Source organism: Pleurodeles waltl, chromosome 5 (genome assembly GCF_031143425.1).
Source record: "Pleurodeles waltl isolate 20211129_DDA chromosome 5, aPleWal1.hap1.20221129, whole genome shotgun sequence".
Lineage (NCBI taxonomy): Eukaryota > Metazoa > Chordata > Amphibia > Caudata > Salamandridae > Pleurodeles > Pleurodeles waltl.
In genome coordinates, this window is record NC_090444.1 from 1425269197 (window position 1) to 1425285542 (window position 16346).

Below are 16346 nucleotides of genomic sequence, written 5' to 3' on the forward strand. Positions count from 1 at the left end.
AGAGCCGCCAAAACATCCCCTAAGCACTCCGGGGTGCCCGGGAAGTCCCAAATAGGGGCCTACTGGCAGTAGTGTGCAATCTTTGCTGCTTGCCTGAGCTTATACCACACCTTTGCCACATCCGATAATACTTTCAGCTTCACCTTTTTAAAGAATTTATGGTCACCAAATTTGTATAAGAAGAATCTAGTTGCCCCTCTCACAGTGCCTACCATAGGCCTAAAGTTATCACCAATTGCCGAACAATCTGGGGAGGAAAAAAGCATTCTAGCATTCTTCAGTTGAAATGCCCATGTGTAATATTGCTGGTCCGGGAGGGTAAGGCCTCCTTTTTCCATGAGATCCTGGGACCTTTCTGAGCCAAAATGTAAGGGTTTATAGCTTGTTGCAAGTTATCCAAATGTCTTTTATCCATTTGCATGGAATGGAGTTGAATAAAAAAAGGCAAGATCACCATTTTAATTAAACTGACTCTTCCAATGATTGTAAGAGGAAGATATGTCCATCCTTGCATCAGCTTGCCACACTCCTCCAAAGCTTTCTTCAAATTAAACACTGGAATCTGCTCAATGTCCTGCGCGATCATCAATCCTAAGTATCTCATTATACTTTATGTCTGTCCATGAACCTTTTTCTGATTCCATGCCATTATCTCAATTTTTTCTGCATTAATATGATAGCCTAAAACCTTCCCAAAGCCCTCCGCCATACCCAGTAGCACTGGAAAAGCCCTAGATAGATCCAAAATATTTACCAGGAGGTCATCAGCGTACAAGGTCACTTTTTTCTCCCAATCCCTACAACAGGAGGGAGGATCGAAGATACTTTGACTAATCTTCCTGGCAAAAGTTTTTATATATATTTCAAACAACAAGGGAGAGAGGGGGCAGCCCTGTCTAGCCCCTCTAGTAATCTTAAATGGCGCGGTCAGCTTCGCATTCACCACTACCCTAGCCATGGGGACCTGATAAATTAGACTGGTAGTTTTGCAGAAATCCTTCCACATATCTGGAGTTTAACTATGATCCATCTCCCCAACTTATCAGACACCATCTCCAACAATACTGCATTAACCTGCAGTTTGACCAATATCGCGACCCCTTTAGTACTGAAGTCACGCCCTGTACAGGCAAAACATTGCAACCATTTCTGAGTTTTGAATATTTTTACACTTTCTTCCTTCGTTAAATGTGTTTCTTGCAAAGTTAGTGCGTGTACCGGAGAGTCCTTTAGGAATTGCAAAACCCTTTGCTTCTCCCCTTAGACCGTAGGCCAATAACATTCCAAGACATTATTTGGAATATCAAATCACTACCCTCCTGGCTTCCATTAGCTTTACCAAGCTAAATACTTGCTTGCTGAGGTGTATGAGTTTTTTTTTGTTTTCTCCCTGTACGCTCCCCACTCGGTGCCCGCTTAACCCCCTCCACATGACCTCAAAGCTGGAGAACCCTTCTTATTACTTGTGGGCTGATGTAGGCCCAATTCTTACAGCGCGTATAGGACCCCCCAGCCTATATCTCTATGCAAGTAGTACCCGTTCACTTATCAATGCTTCCATTTTTCATGGCCTCTATTAAGTCACCTGCTGCAGCCTGGCCTCTTATATTATACATCTTATTATTGTACATCACTCAAAGATGAGCCGGGAATTTAAGTTGCACCACTGCTCCTAGTTTTCTGAATTCCTCCAGTCGTCTCCCCAGCTCCCACTGCCTACTCAACATTTTCCTAGACAGATCTGACTTGATCCCGAAGGAGAATTCCTCTCCTCTCAGAGATTTAAATTTTAACGCCTTTGTCAGTATTTTTTCCTTCAAAAGATATGTCTGAAAAATTAGCAGAATATTACATGGTCTTTTACTATAAGGATTCTTCCTGAACGGGTCTCTGTGGATCCTCTGGATGTTACCTGCTATTTCCTCCTTACTCTCCTCCAACGATAGTGCATTCTTAATAAGAGAGGCTAAATACATTTTAATGTCCCCTCCCTCCACTCCCTCGGGGACATTCAAAATTCTCAGATTGTTCCTTCTAGAATTATTTTCTAGCTGTTCTTACTTCTGATGTAAATCGCGCTCACTCACTTTTAACAGTTGAATTTCCTCTTTATTCTTTCTGAGCTCCTCTGTCATAGTGCTGACTGACTCTTCAAGAGCCTGAGTTCTAATCACCAAAACATCAAATTTATTTTCCAAGGTCATACAAGCCTCCCATATCTCTCTTTGGTTCACTTCGGAAACCGCAACCCCTTTTTTTAATATTTTTGAAAGTGTGACAAACATAGCCTCTAGTGAGGTCCTTACAGTAGGGGGCGCCTTGCCTATATTCTCTACACACCCTGCGGCTGACAGAGGCGGCAGGTCTGATACCCAGAGCCGAGTCTTATAGGGGAGCTTTTGTCCAGAATTGGTCTGAATAGAGGTGGGGGTAAGCTGCCCTCCACTTCCATCCTTTTCTCCCCTTCTTTACTTTCCAGACTTTGAGCTGAAAAGAACCTGACCTGCAGGTTCTGTTCCAATAAAGTACTGGCACTACAATTCATTACTGTTGGTAAAGCCTTAAAATACACCTCAAGGATGGGATAACTTTGGGTCTAAAGATGGTGAGTTTTTGTCTGCCTTGCCCCCAGACAGCCTTTTTTGTAGCGCTTGGCCCTCTCCCCCTCTTAGAACTGTATTTTACTCCAAATGCAGGGAGGCTTCCTACCTTCTTCTGACCACCTCTTGGCACCTTTCTTGAGGTCAAGGCTGCCTTCCCCACCACTTACCATCTTACCGCACTTTCATCGCCCCTTGTCATCTCCACAATCCTTTTTTCAGCTTTCCCTCCCTTCACCGGCCTTCCACTCACCTCTGCAGCTTTCCCAGCACCTGTGCAGATTCTGCCGGATCTCCCCCGGAAGCGAACGCGTGCTGCCATGCTCCGACTCTTCTGGAGCTCCAGTGCAGCACCACACCAGCCTGCGACTCCACTGGGACCGCAGACACCGCTCCAAGGCTCTCTGATCCCGCCGCAAGGTGCCTGCACATCCAGCACATTCATGGCAGTGAACGATGTCGGAAGCAGTCACAGACATTTTAGGGCGTCGCTGCCAGAAACGAAGAACCGGGGTTCAGGTAAGTGCTCTAGTGAGCCCTGTGATTCCGCCCACCATGTTCTCCCCCTCCTCACCCAGAAACATACTCTAATCAAACTTTTTCTACTCCAATTTCTATAACCTAATGCTCTCTTCTTGTTCAAAGGAACATAATCATTGATTTGCATTGGTATATTAGGCTAATACATTTTGCTTGTCCACATTTTGAGCAGGAACACTGCTGTGGACACATTTTCTACTCAGATAATTTAGACATATGCCCTTATTACAAGTATTACACTATGGGGGTCATTACTACCCTGGCGGTCGGTGGTAAAGCGGCGGAAAGACCGCAAACAGGCCGGCGGAAAAAAAATGGAATTATGACGCCATGGTCATCCGCCACTTCACCATTCCGACCCCCATGGCGGTGATGACCGCTGTGCTGGAGATTTCAGTCTCCAGCCCGGCAGCCGTCACTAGACCGCCAACGGTATCAGGACCCTGCATACCGCCATGGATTTCGGGTGATTGGGAACCGCCATGAGATCCATGGCGGTAGGCTCTATCAGTGCCAGGGAATGCCTTCCCTGGCATTGATAGGGGTCTCCCCCACCCCCACTACCACCCACAAGTCCTCCCACCACCCCCCCACCCCCCTGACACCCTCCAAAGGTGGCAAAACCCCCCTCCCCACCCTCACCCCAACATGCACATATACACATATACACACCCCTACACGCACACACCCCCAACATGCACATACATGCACCCCTACACGCACACATACATCACAACAACACATACCCGCACACATACAAACAGACATGCACACCGACTGACCCGCACACATTTCCATATACACAGCACCCCCCGCACGCATACACGCACTCACACACCCCCTCTACACACTCACACGCATACCCCCAAGCACGCACACAACACACATCACCCCCACACCCCCTCCCCTAACGGACGATCAACTTACCTTGTCCGTTGGCCCTCCGGGAGGGGACGGGATCCATGGGGGCAGCTCCGCCACCAGCACACAGTCACCAGAACACTGCCACACCGAATCATGGTACGTGATTCTGTGGGCGGTTTTCTGTTGACGTGGCGGTGGAGGTTGAGCAGCCTCCACTTTCCCGCAGCCGCCAGTATGGCTGCTGGCGGCTTTCCGTACGGAAAAGGATGGAGGGCTGCCAGCGGTCATAATACGCGGCGCGGAAGACCACCACCACTGGCGGTCTTCAGCACGGCGTTACCTCGGCGGTCTTGCGAAAAGACCGCCGAGGTCGTAATGAGGTCCTATATCTGGGAGGTAAAATCAACAAGGGAAATACTACTTCTCATTTCAAGATCTGAAGGTCAGAATGGAGATAATACAGTAATCTCACACATTTTCAACCATTCGGATTTGGGAAACTCTGAATATTGTGATTTCTGTTTTGCATATATTTCTCCAATATTACCTGCCAATATTTTTAAGTGGAAAATCCATTAGGTCTGTGCAAAGTCTGTGCAATCTTTAACACTACTTGAAAGCCCAATTGGAGCATACACTTCTTTTTGCACTGCTGGCATTACTGCGACACTCAGTATGAGATCCTTAGAGGTTTATGAGCTGTACTTTTAAATAAAAAAACATAGGGCACAGAACACAAATGTTTAATAGAAAAAGCATAAAGTGGAGTTGTTAGACAATGGAATATGTATACAAGTCAGTGCTTTAGAAATAGAAGCCTAAGGCTGTTGATTATATTAGTCGAAAGTGGATGCAATGCAATGCATTATCTTGATGGTCTGACTAACGGATCGATGATACAATAAAATATTTCTCCTCTTTCTGTCTCCATAACACTTTCTTCCTAGGTATCTCAATAGCTCTTCATGTCGCCCTTCCTGTCTTTTTTCTCTCTATTCCAATTATTCCTTTTGTTTCTCTAAGTAATGAAAAAAGGCGTACCTGCCTCTCATTGTCTGCTGCACACCGCTCTTCTGGCATGGGTGTGCGCACAGGCTGAGGCTCCCAGACTCCCCTACGGCCAATCCAGACGCTTCTTTCATGCAGGTAATACCCATTATTCTTTTATATGGCCCCACCTCCAAGACTCGTCTCCTAACGAAAAATGAAATTATAATAAACATGTTAATATCATTTCATATTTTGGGCTGCCTCTGCTGGCGGGGGTGACGCTCCTCTGCCTCAACAGAGGAGCTGAAACAGATTTATAAAATGAGTTGATGATTCTCTGATAGTATTGCAAGCTGAGCTGACATGTTTTAGCTACCTTTTCTTGTAGGCTCTGTGTTTTCTTTCAGGAGATTACGAACCTAGTCATCTTCAAGCTTCCTGAAGTCAGCGGTTTTATGAAAAAAAAAACATAGTGGTAGTTATGCTCTTAAATTTGTCGGAATGTTTGATGACGTTTAGCTCAATGGTCAAATTGTTTGCAAATATAAAAGTGCTCTACTCCTTTTTCTGTTTGGGACACCCTTGTGGAGCCTTCATTGCTGGCCATGTATTTATTATTTTTATTTTCAAATATGTTTTAATTTGTATCAATAGCAGATTCAGATAGTGATTTTATGGGTTTTTCTTGGTTCTCAATGGTATGATCTACTCAAGAAGATGACCGGAGAGCTTATTTAACTACTCAATGATATATTGACTCACCGTATTGATCTTGTATACATTTAGGCATAGATTTACAAACACCTTGCTTTGGGTTTCATCACTTTTCCAATGCAAACCCGATGCACAGTGTTCAGGTGGGATTTACAATCCAACGCAAACTGCAATTTGTGTTGTATTGTAACCCCAAGTAATGCAAAGTTGTGCAATGCTCTGCCATGAGCTATTTTCAGTCAATGGGCCATTCCAAGGGTGGTGGATGGTGTTTTCTTGCAACCACCCACAGGTTTTGACACATATCCCTATCTATAAAGAATTGTATACAGGGATTGGCACCAAAATCCTGCGCCTCCTCGAAGCAGGCGTAACAAGGAGATATGTTTTCATTTCTCCTCGTTTTGCTTACTTTGCATGTGTACTGCCATGTATAGCACACATAGAAGGTGAGAAAAGCATTAAAAAATAGTTTATGTACTGAAAGGCATCCACACACCCCCTACAAAACTCTCCCCCATCCACCCCTACCATGCTCTACACAATCCAACCCCCTCCCAGCCAACATTTCCACTCCCAGCACTCAACCTGAGAGCTGAGAATCAGCACTGCTCTGATAGCGGCTCTATAACAGATGCTTTTTAGCACAGCTTCAGACCCCTCTCAGCATGGATCTGTAGACCACAGAACTGCCCAATTGTTCCATCTCTCAGGTCCATACAGACCTCGATTAGGCAAGAGAAGACAGGTTAGACTGCCAGCTATCATTCCACCACCACACATGGGTCTCTGCAGTCCCAGGCAAGGTGCTGAACAAAGGAGAAGTGAGAGCTTCCTCTGAGTGATGTCACAGCAGTGATTAACCTCATTAGTTCACCCTTTTGTGACATCGCTGAAATGAACTAATGCATTTCAATTTGGTTATTCACGATAAAGCATCCTGTGAAACCATTCACAGTATAAAGGTAAGTATAGATTTATTATAGTAACTCCACATGTATCCTGACAATATATATAATATATTGTAAACTATGGCAATTACGTGCTGTTGGTCGCCAGTAGATAGTTATAGTTAGGACCTAGTTTCTATAGGAATGGCGTTTGTTGTTTTGCCAATAACTTTGGTGCTGCTTGATGAATTGTCATGAAATTCCCAAAGCTTATCCTTCAGTTGGTTCAGCAGCTGTGTTGAACATTTCAGGGTCATCTGTCAAGTGGGGGCTGAGAAAAAAGGGGTGCATTTTCCCAATGCATTTTCCTATGAAGATTTTTTAACACGACTACAGTGCAAACCGCTTGACGGAAGTACACCAAATTTGATAGAAAGTTAGCTCTTAGTACAGAAAGCAAGCTTTTTATGATTTGGTGTCAATCTGTTCAGTTGTTTCTGAGATAATAAAAGTTAAAAAATAAAGACATCTAGGGATGCAGATCCACCGCAGATCCAAATGTGCCCGTGCTGAGATCTGATTGGCTTCCAACACTTCAACAAGGAAGTGTTGTCAACCATTTTGAGACTCGGCTTCAGCCAAGTCCCACAAAAAAAGATGGAGGCCAGGGTAGGGACATCCTGAGCCCATAGCTATGATACTGGGGACCCCCATGACCCCTGCAAGGGCTAAAAAGCTTCTTTTTTTTAAACCATCTCAGAAAAATCAGCGGATCCATCTGCAGATTTGTACAGAGATTTTGTGGGGGAAAAGCCAGGTCTCCCGCGCTCTTCCTTTGGTTTGCCCCTGGGTGGGCCAGGTCCCAGGGGCATTGAGCGGGGCATAGCTGTTAAATGAATGCAGGAGCGGCCCGCACAGCCCCCTCTGCCCTGGAAACTGCCACCTCTGAGAATTGGCTAGAATCAGCAGTTAAGATTGAGATTTTTCAGTGATTGATGGCCATAAGAAGTGGTGGAATTGTCCAGCAATAAAGCTTCTGTGCAAATACACAAAACTGCTCAAGGAGTATTTATTATATTGGCATGTGCCATAGAATTGTATCTGCCATGTCAATCCTTGGATTGTATTAAGGGGAGCACCACCTTTTGAGATACAGATTATTTTAATAAAACTCTGTGTATTTTCTGTGAGAGCTTGGCTCCTATAAATCACCCAGTGTTAGTAATCTCCCCAGGGCACTCACCTATATATATATATATATATGTGGGTGAGCCCGCTGGTCTCGCCCATGCCCTGGGTACCACCACCTCCCTGGGGCAATGTCCTTAAATCAATGCAAGGGGGCCCCCCATGGCTCCCCGCACCCCCTGGGACCACCACATCCCCAATAAAGGTATTAAATTAAGGTGGGGGCCTGCACGGCCCACCCACAGCTCCAAGGACCACCACCAACCCAGGGCAATTCATGCAATTTATGGGGAACCGTGAGCCCCCCTCCGCAGCTCCAGGGACAGCCACTTTCCCAGGGCTGAAATAAAATAATATAGGTTGTCCATCACAGACCCACAGCCCGGGGACCATCACTTCAAACAGCTCCTCCTTGCAGAAAGCTGAGTTTTCATCTGTTTCCCTGTGTGCACGCAAACAGATGAACAAATTGCTCCTGCAAGCAGGGGGCTGCTATTTCAAGCAACTATTATTGGTCCATGTTTAGACCAGTAATAATTCAATGTATCATGTAACTAGACTGAATCTTACCCAACAGTGATTGCATAACGTTTGCTCCCCTTATGTTCTGAGTCAGGCTTTGAACTGTTCCTTCTGGGGCTCTTACTAGATTAACCCATTGCTAAAACAAAGATGAGGCATGGAGAGATAATGAGAGTACAAATATGATTGATTTGGAGCTGAAACTTTATGGGGAACCTGTGCATTTTTTGGAGAAGGTAATGATAGCACATATAAAAGATGCCTGCCTGGTTAGACAACTGATAAATTTCTATAAGGTATGTAGTAATTAAAGACATTGTTCATTGAAATCCTTGACAAGTGGAAACATCGGCTGCTCACTTGTTATCGTGGCTCCAGTGTGATGTTCTTCTATTAAAAGGATGAGTAGTAAGAAGGGAAGCGTCTGATAATTGATAGCTGTGTAGTTTCACTATTTGTTAAAAGTCTAAGCATGGTCTGCTGTTTTGCTCAGGGAGAAATAGGTGAGGTCCCAGTTTAAGATATATATTTTTTTAGATAGAGCGAAGGCACATGGATGGATTTTGCAGGGGCTTAAAGGTATTCTTGCGAACTTTCTTTGGCTGTTTTCGGTCTCAGGATTACATTCTAATGTGTCTTAGCAAGGAAAGGGTGGTAGATCAGCTTGAAAAGGGTTTAATCTTTCCTAGCTGTTGCCAGAGTATATGATATTGTATACTGTATCATAGAGTACATTTTCAAGGGTTTCAGAATGATTATTGATTTTTTTAATATTTTACTAGTATTTGTGGAAATTAGACGGGGCAAGGTGAGGAAGGCAGTTGCTGCACTAGAAACTGAATTGTTGTTGACCTGATTCGTTGTTATTGGAAGGCTTTAATTACATTTTTCAGTTTGTGGAGCCTTCTAATGTTATCCGTCCGTTATGGTGTTTTTGTTCGTTTATCTTGGTTTTGTTAAGGTTTGAGAACCTTCCTTTATGGGATGTACCCCTTTGACCTCTCTTTGTCCATACATATATTTTTCTTGAATGTATTAAGTGAGACAGCTTTTCCAACACCATGGAGTATTCATATTTCTTGGAAAGGAGAATATTTACATACTTGTCAATGCCTAGAACGTTTGATAGAGCTTTTTGATTCTTTGACCCTTAGGTCTTTCTGTTTATAGTTGGGCAGTTTCTAAAGTACATTGTGTAAAATCTTGCATTTGGAGTTAAATCAAGTGTTCTGTGGTTTCTTGTGTTTTCCTCTACGTATGTATGCTCTCGTTTCTGAGGGGAGTCTTTTAAGGTCTGAAGAGCGCAAATGAAATTCCAGTTTTATTTGCTTTGCATAAAACCATATTAATTACAGCCACTTTACTGGCAGTGAAATCAAATATTTCATGGAACAGGATGACAACAAACCGCTAGACTATTATTGCTTACTACCGTGTTCATGTGACAGCCTCCAAGGGGCTATTGCATTACACAATGTAGTTCTGACACCATGCTGCGAGTCTACTTTTAGGTACTGTAGTCGTATTGTGGTGTAGCTGCGACAATCTGCATTGTTTTGCAATTCATGCGTTTATTATGAAATTATTTCAAATAAATTGCAATGTTTCTGTTACCTGAATATTTTTGGGTTAGGTATCTGTGCTTATTTAAAATAAAGCACAAATCTCAGTGTGCATGTAAGTATGTATCGTTATTGGTGTAGCGTAGACCCATCTATAAAAGTGATACATTTTATTATATTCTAGAAGAGGGACAGAAAGTGAGAACAAGCAAGGTTTGCTAATAAACAAGAAGGTTCTCTTTGTTGACATCCATCTGTGTAAGCAATCAAAGGGGTTACTTCTGGAAGAGGTGATCATTGAAGAAGAAGGTCTTTACCTTCCTGAAGTGTGGGTGTTTGTCAGATCTCTGCTGGAATGGACTTTCAGATCCTTGGTGGATAGCAAAAGAAGAATTGTCCTCTGCTAATTTATTTTTCATTTCTTTATTTCATGCCTGGGGAAGCCCTGGTTCTTTGTGATGGGTTCACTACAATAGATCTTAATCTTGTCTTCTCAAATGGGTAATGGGTTGTACGTAATAGTCCTGAACATGATGATTCACATCTTGAAAGTGATTTAGGCTTGAAAAGGGAGCAGATGTATTTCCTGTAGTGTGAGGGTAAGGTAGTTGTGCTTTCGTAGCTCCTTGATGAAACTAGAGATTCTCTAGAGATTGTCCATGGTAAATGTTCTATGGCTGTGAGCAGTGGTGGAGAATTACCTTTTTTTCGGTGCGACAGGACCAGACCCTGGGTAACAATTCAGAAGTCCTACTCTCAGATGCATATTCTATCCTTGCTAGGAAGTGGAATAAGATGCTAATCTATCTGTATCCTCTCAGCAATGTAGGATACAGTAGTTGGTTCTATCGTACAGTATTATGTGGTAATATTTAAGGTGCTTTAAGTAACCCTGACCATGTCCTTAAACACTCCTATTTGCATCATGTTCCTGGGTACCATTCCTGAATGCATGGTTTGCAGGGTGTCGGATGTAGGGTGACTTATATGGAATGTTTTGGGTATGGTACAAAAGGATCAAGTACATGTTGCAAGCAAGTTGCAGCAAATGTTGCTGCATATAAGCATAGGATGTCACAGAGTGTGTGAGCCAAAGTTGTGCATACCTACAATGTTCAGGAGTCATCAGAATTCTATAACTGAGGCCTTATGTAAGTGCTTGGTGCATCCCTCAATGTGTATGTTATATGGAATCCACTGAGAAGCAACAGAAGCTAAACTCCTAGTAGATATGATTAAGCGCCCAGGGACTAAACTATGTTGGGTTCACCCAGAAGTGACAGACCCCCAAACCACAGTATGCACTCTACCATGCAGGGTACACAAAGAAGCAGCAGATCCCCATCTTCCCTGGAGTCACTGTTAAGCAAGCCAGGTATCTGAGTAGGTTATGTGAATCTAGAGGTTCAATAGGAGTACTAATAGTGCAGCACAGGGAAGTCACCCCATGGCACCACAGCACACAGGTTTATGATCTCCTGAGAGATGGATGCAAAGTATTCCCAAATTGTTAATCAAACTGGGGATTCAGATAGTCCCCATCAGTTTGTGAGTCTATGGAAAGATCAGCAAAGAGAGGGCAGAGTATGTTTAAGGCTCTAGCAGATCTAAATGGGGAAAGCATCACAGGATGACATCCATAATGCTTCCAACCTTTATGTGGATTTGTCGTCTGGATGCCCCGGGGTTATGAGTGTCAATCAAGATTAGGAGATGGGAGAACATTAGGTGAATGGCTGGGATCAACATTGTCCAAGCCCCTATAATTGTGTTAGCAAAGTGTGATTGAATAAAAAGGGGGAGGGCTGTACTCAGAACAAACAGTCATGAGGAAAAGATCAGAACATGATAAAGGTGCACCACCACATTATCCACAAGCGCACAATATACAAATTGCACTGATCCAGTCTTTTGCAACATATAAAAATAGTCACTACCAACAGTGACATTGCAGTTTACTTTTTTCAAATACACAAAGGTTAATTGTGCTGTGATTGGGTTAAGCACTTGGGCCTTTACACAAGGGACAAGATCAGATGTTTTTTAGACAACAGTATGGCATTCATGTTTCACCATACCAAAGTTATCATAGTGGTGATCATACTGATACTGGAAAACAATGTCTTCATTTGTGACAACCAATGATACAGACAAAACAAGGAGCAGCAATGCGCTCCAGATTGTCACCATCCTATGGCAATGTTTTTGTGGGCTGTTCAAGGCAATATATAGCTGTGGTAAAGATGCCAGTACCCTTACAAAGTATTATTTCTATTGGGGGAGGTAGATAGATGAAATTTTGCTTTCCTGGATTGCCAATGATTACTTGGCAAAATTAAATTATTTATTAACATTTCTTAATGATAACTAATAAAATGTTACATTTACAATGGACTATAGTACATTCTGCCAGAGATTCTGCATGTTACAGTGTACATCAAAGATAGTAAAATAGAGAGTAAACTATATTTAAAAAAAACATATGTGATATAATACTACATGCTAAAACCTCTCATCTCAAACAACATTCTTTTTGGGGAGATGGCCAGACAGAAATTTCATATTTTAGGTCTGGGCTCATTTAAATGAACGGGGATTCTTCAAAAGGTGCTATCCAACAACAGTCTTATAATAAATCTGTGGCAGAATGATTAAAAACAAATGGGAATGTCTTCTCAACACTAAGAACATAGCCTTGATACCACCTTAAAGCAGCAATACTAAGGATATTTGCCATATTCTTCACACACACTGAGATATAAAAAAGGCAGAAAAGGGACTAAAGGAGAACACCAGCAATAGTCCAACCATGATACACAAACAGGGAAACGTGCTTTTCTATGTGGTCGGAACAACGCATAGCATAGCCACACAAGAATTACTGCGCTTGCCTTAAACACACAAATGTGTGGGCAAGACACCAGGCATATGCGTGGTTCATGGCACACAGCAGGAACAGCCGGAAGAGGAGCACGGCAGCTTGGTAAGTGGGGACGGGGTGGGTGGAGGGATCTTTAAGGGCAGGGTAGGTTTTAGAGTTGAGGGCAGGGGTGGAGGGGGTTGGGGTAATTTTTAGGACAGGGTGGGATAGGTTTTAGGTTTCAGTGTGGGGGAGTTGGTTAGTTTTTAGGACAGGGTGAGGTCGTTTTTAGAACAGGGTAGGTTTTAGGGTTTAGGGCAGGGGCGGGGGATCGGAGTAGTTTTTAGGACAGGGTGGGGTAGGTTTTAGGGTTGGGTAGGTTTTAGGGTTTAGGTGGGGGTAGGGGTGGGGTAGTTTTTAGAACAAGATGGGTAGGTTTTAGGGTTCTGGGCAGGGTCAGTGTAGTTTTTAGGACAGAGTGTGGTACTTTTTAGGACAAGGTAGGTTTGGGGGTTTAGCACGAGGGTCGGAGTCGTTCTTGGGACAGGCCAGGGTAGGTTTTAGGGTTCAGAGCAGGGGTTGGGGTAGTTTTTAAGACAGAGCAGGGTAGGTTTTAGGATAGGGTAGGTTTTAGGTTTCAGGTCGGGTGTCGGGGTAGTTTTTAGGACAGGGTGGGGTAGTTTTTAGGATGGGGTGGGGTAGGTTTTAGGGTTTAGGGTGGGGGGACAGGGTAGTTTTTAGGATAGGGCTTGTTAGGTTTTAGGGTTTAGAGCAGAGGCAGGGGTTCAGGGTAGTTTTTAGGACAGGTTGGGGTAGCTTTTAGGACAAGGTAGGTTTTAGGGTTTAGGGCAGGGGCAAAGGGGTCAGGGATTACCTTATTACCTCTAATAATTTGTAATTTCCAAATGGGAATCGGAGACCAGTACATTTAGGCCCTCATTACAACCCTGGCGTCATTGATAAAGCAGTGGTAACACCGCCAACAGGTCGGCAGTAAAAACATTTTGGAATCATGACCACGGCAAAAACCGCCAACACAAACAGCCACTTTAACTCACCGACTGCCACGGCAGTAGCAACAAACTCCGCGGCGGTAACCGCCAACAGCCAAGCGGAAGACAATGTACCGCCCACAGCATTACAACACGCCTATCCGCCAGCTTTCCCAGGGCGGTACCAACGCCATCAAAAGCACGGCAGAAACAGAACACTGAAGGGAAACGACTCACCTCTTGACACTCAAGGAAGAACCACGACGCCATGGAGACCGAGCTGCACTTTTTTCAAATGCTGGTGCTCATACACCAGGAACAAGAACACCGACGAAGGCGACCACGTGTGTACTGCACTTAGCACACAAGGGAGGGGGGAGGAAAAAGAGAGTGACACACGCACACGCAACACGCAACACCCCCACCCCCAACACCACACACACAAACAGATGCAACAACATTACATATACACCCCATAACCCTCAGGAATAGCGCCAGGACAAAAGGAATGGAGTAAAATGAGTGTAATAGTACAGTTTTAGATATATAAGTCTCTCTAGTAGGTGGTTTGCCCACTGCTAGGTCCTGGGGAGTGCAAAGCCACAGTCTCTCTAGTGGGTGGTTTGCCCACTGCTTGGTCCTGGGGAGTGCAAAGCCACAGTCTTTCTAGTGGGTGGTTTGCCCACTGCTTGGGCCTGGGGAGTGCAAAGCCACAGTCTCTCAAGTGGATGCCTTCTTCCACTGGTTTTGGAGGGGGCCTTGTGCCCAGTGGACTCCATCCTGGCAAGGAGGGGCTGAGTGGATGCCTTCTTCCACTGGTTCTAGAGGGGACCTTGTGCCAAGTGTGCTTCATCCTGGCAAGGAGGGGCAGAGTGGATGCCTCCTTCCACTGGTTCTGGAGGGGGCCTTGTGCCCAGTGTGCTTCACCCTGGATGGGGCAAGGTCACAGTCTCTCACCTGTGTGTAACACCGACAGGTGTTGCAGGGGCCAGGACGCACTGCAGCCCATGTAGTCACCTCTACACACTGCTCGCCGGCGGTGACGGCTGCTCAGTGGATGCCAGTTGCGCTGCAGGTGGCGGTGCTGGCAGTGGTGGTGGTAGTTTCCAGGCCTTCACCTGCAGCCTCGGACGGCTGCCCACTGTGGCTGGGGCTGCTGGCGGTGGTGCATGTGGCGGTGCTGGCTGCAGTGCAGGTGGCGGTGCTGCCAGTGGTGGTGGTAGCCTCCAGGCCTTCACCTTCAGCCTCGGATGGTTGAAGTGCCATGGCTGGTGTTGTGTGCCCCTTCCTGCCCTTGGCAGATGGTGGTGCCTCCTTCCTTCTGCCAGCTGTTGTCTTTCTCTTGCCCTTGCAGGCTGGTGGTGCCTCCTTCCCCTTGCTGGCTGGTGTCCCCTTCTTGCCCTTGCTAGGTGTCGGACACTTCTCGGCTTTGGCAGGTGGTGCTGGCACACTGGCTGGGCTGACGGTTGCCTCTTTGGAGCCTCTGACACCTGCAGTTGCTGCAGAAACCACAGTGGCCGTGGACTGGGTGGCTGAGGTGCTGGGCTGGGTTCTGGACACCCTGGCCCGAGGTGAAGGACGGGGGACGAGAGGGGTAGGGAATAGGTAAATTTTGGCGAGGAAAAGCTTCTTAGGGACACTGGGGTGGGAAGAGGGTGAGGGTTTTGGTGTGGAGGAAGAGGGAGTGGTTGTAGGAGGTGTCAGTCTGCTGTGTTTGGGTGCAGGTGCATGGGCTGGATGCTGTTGTGAGGTAGATGGCTGTTGGGTGTCTGAGTGCTTGCGTTTGTGTACTTTGGGAGCAGGGGTCACAGACACAATGGGAGAGGACACAGGGGATGTGTGCATGGATGTGAGGGTGGTGACTGCCAGTGAGGGGCGTGTAGTGATAGGCGTGCTGGTGGTGGAGGTAGTGGATGAGGATGTAGTGCATGCAGGCATGAGTGGTGATGCTACTGGGAGGGAGGTGGACGATGAGGAGGAGGGGGACACAGTGGAGGCTGTGGATGTTGGTGTGTCTGCATGTGGATGGCTTGTGTGAGTGCCTGTGAGGTGAAGTGTGGTGCTTGTGTTCACCTGAGCCACTTCTGTGTGTTGATTTGGGTGATTACTGGTCTGAAGGTGTGCCTGGGAAGTTGGAGGCTGGAGACAGGGACAATGACTGCCATCAGTGAGTTGGCCAGAGCCTGGAATGCTCTCTGTTGGGCTGCCACGCCAGAGTGAATGCCGTCCAGGTATGCATTTGTTTGTTGCAAATACCCTGCTACACCCTGGATGGCATTCAGTAAGGTTGACTGCCCAACAGAGAGGGATCTCAGAAGGTCAATAGCCTCCTCACTGAGGGCAGCAGGGCTGACTGGGGCAGGGCCTGAGGTGCCTGAGGCGAAAGAGATGCCCACCCTCATGGGTGAGCGGGCACGAAAAACACGCTGAGATGCTGCTGGGAGGGCAGTGCTGGTACGGGGGTGGCAGCTGTACCTGTAGTTGGGGTGGCCACAGAGGTGTCTGCCACTGCCAGGGAGCTGCCATCGGAGGAGTTGTCGCTGTCGGTACTGTCCCCTCCTGTCTCCGTCATGGTGCTCCGCTCGCCCTCCGTCTCACTGGTGCCCTCACCATCGGTGGATTCG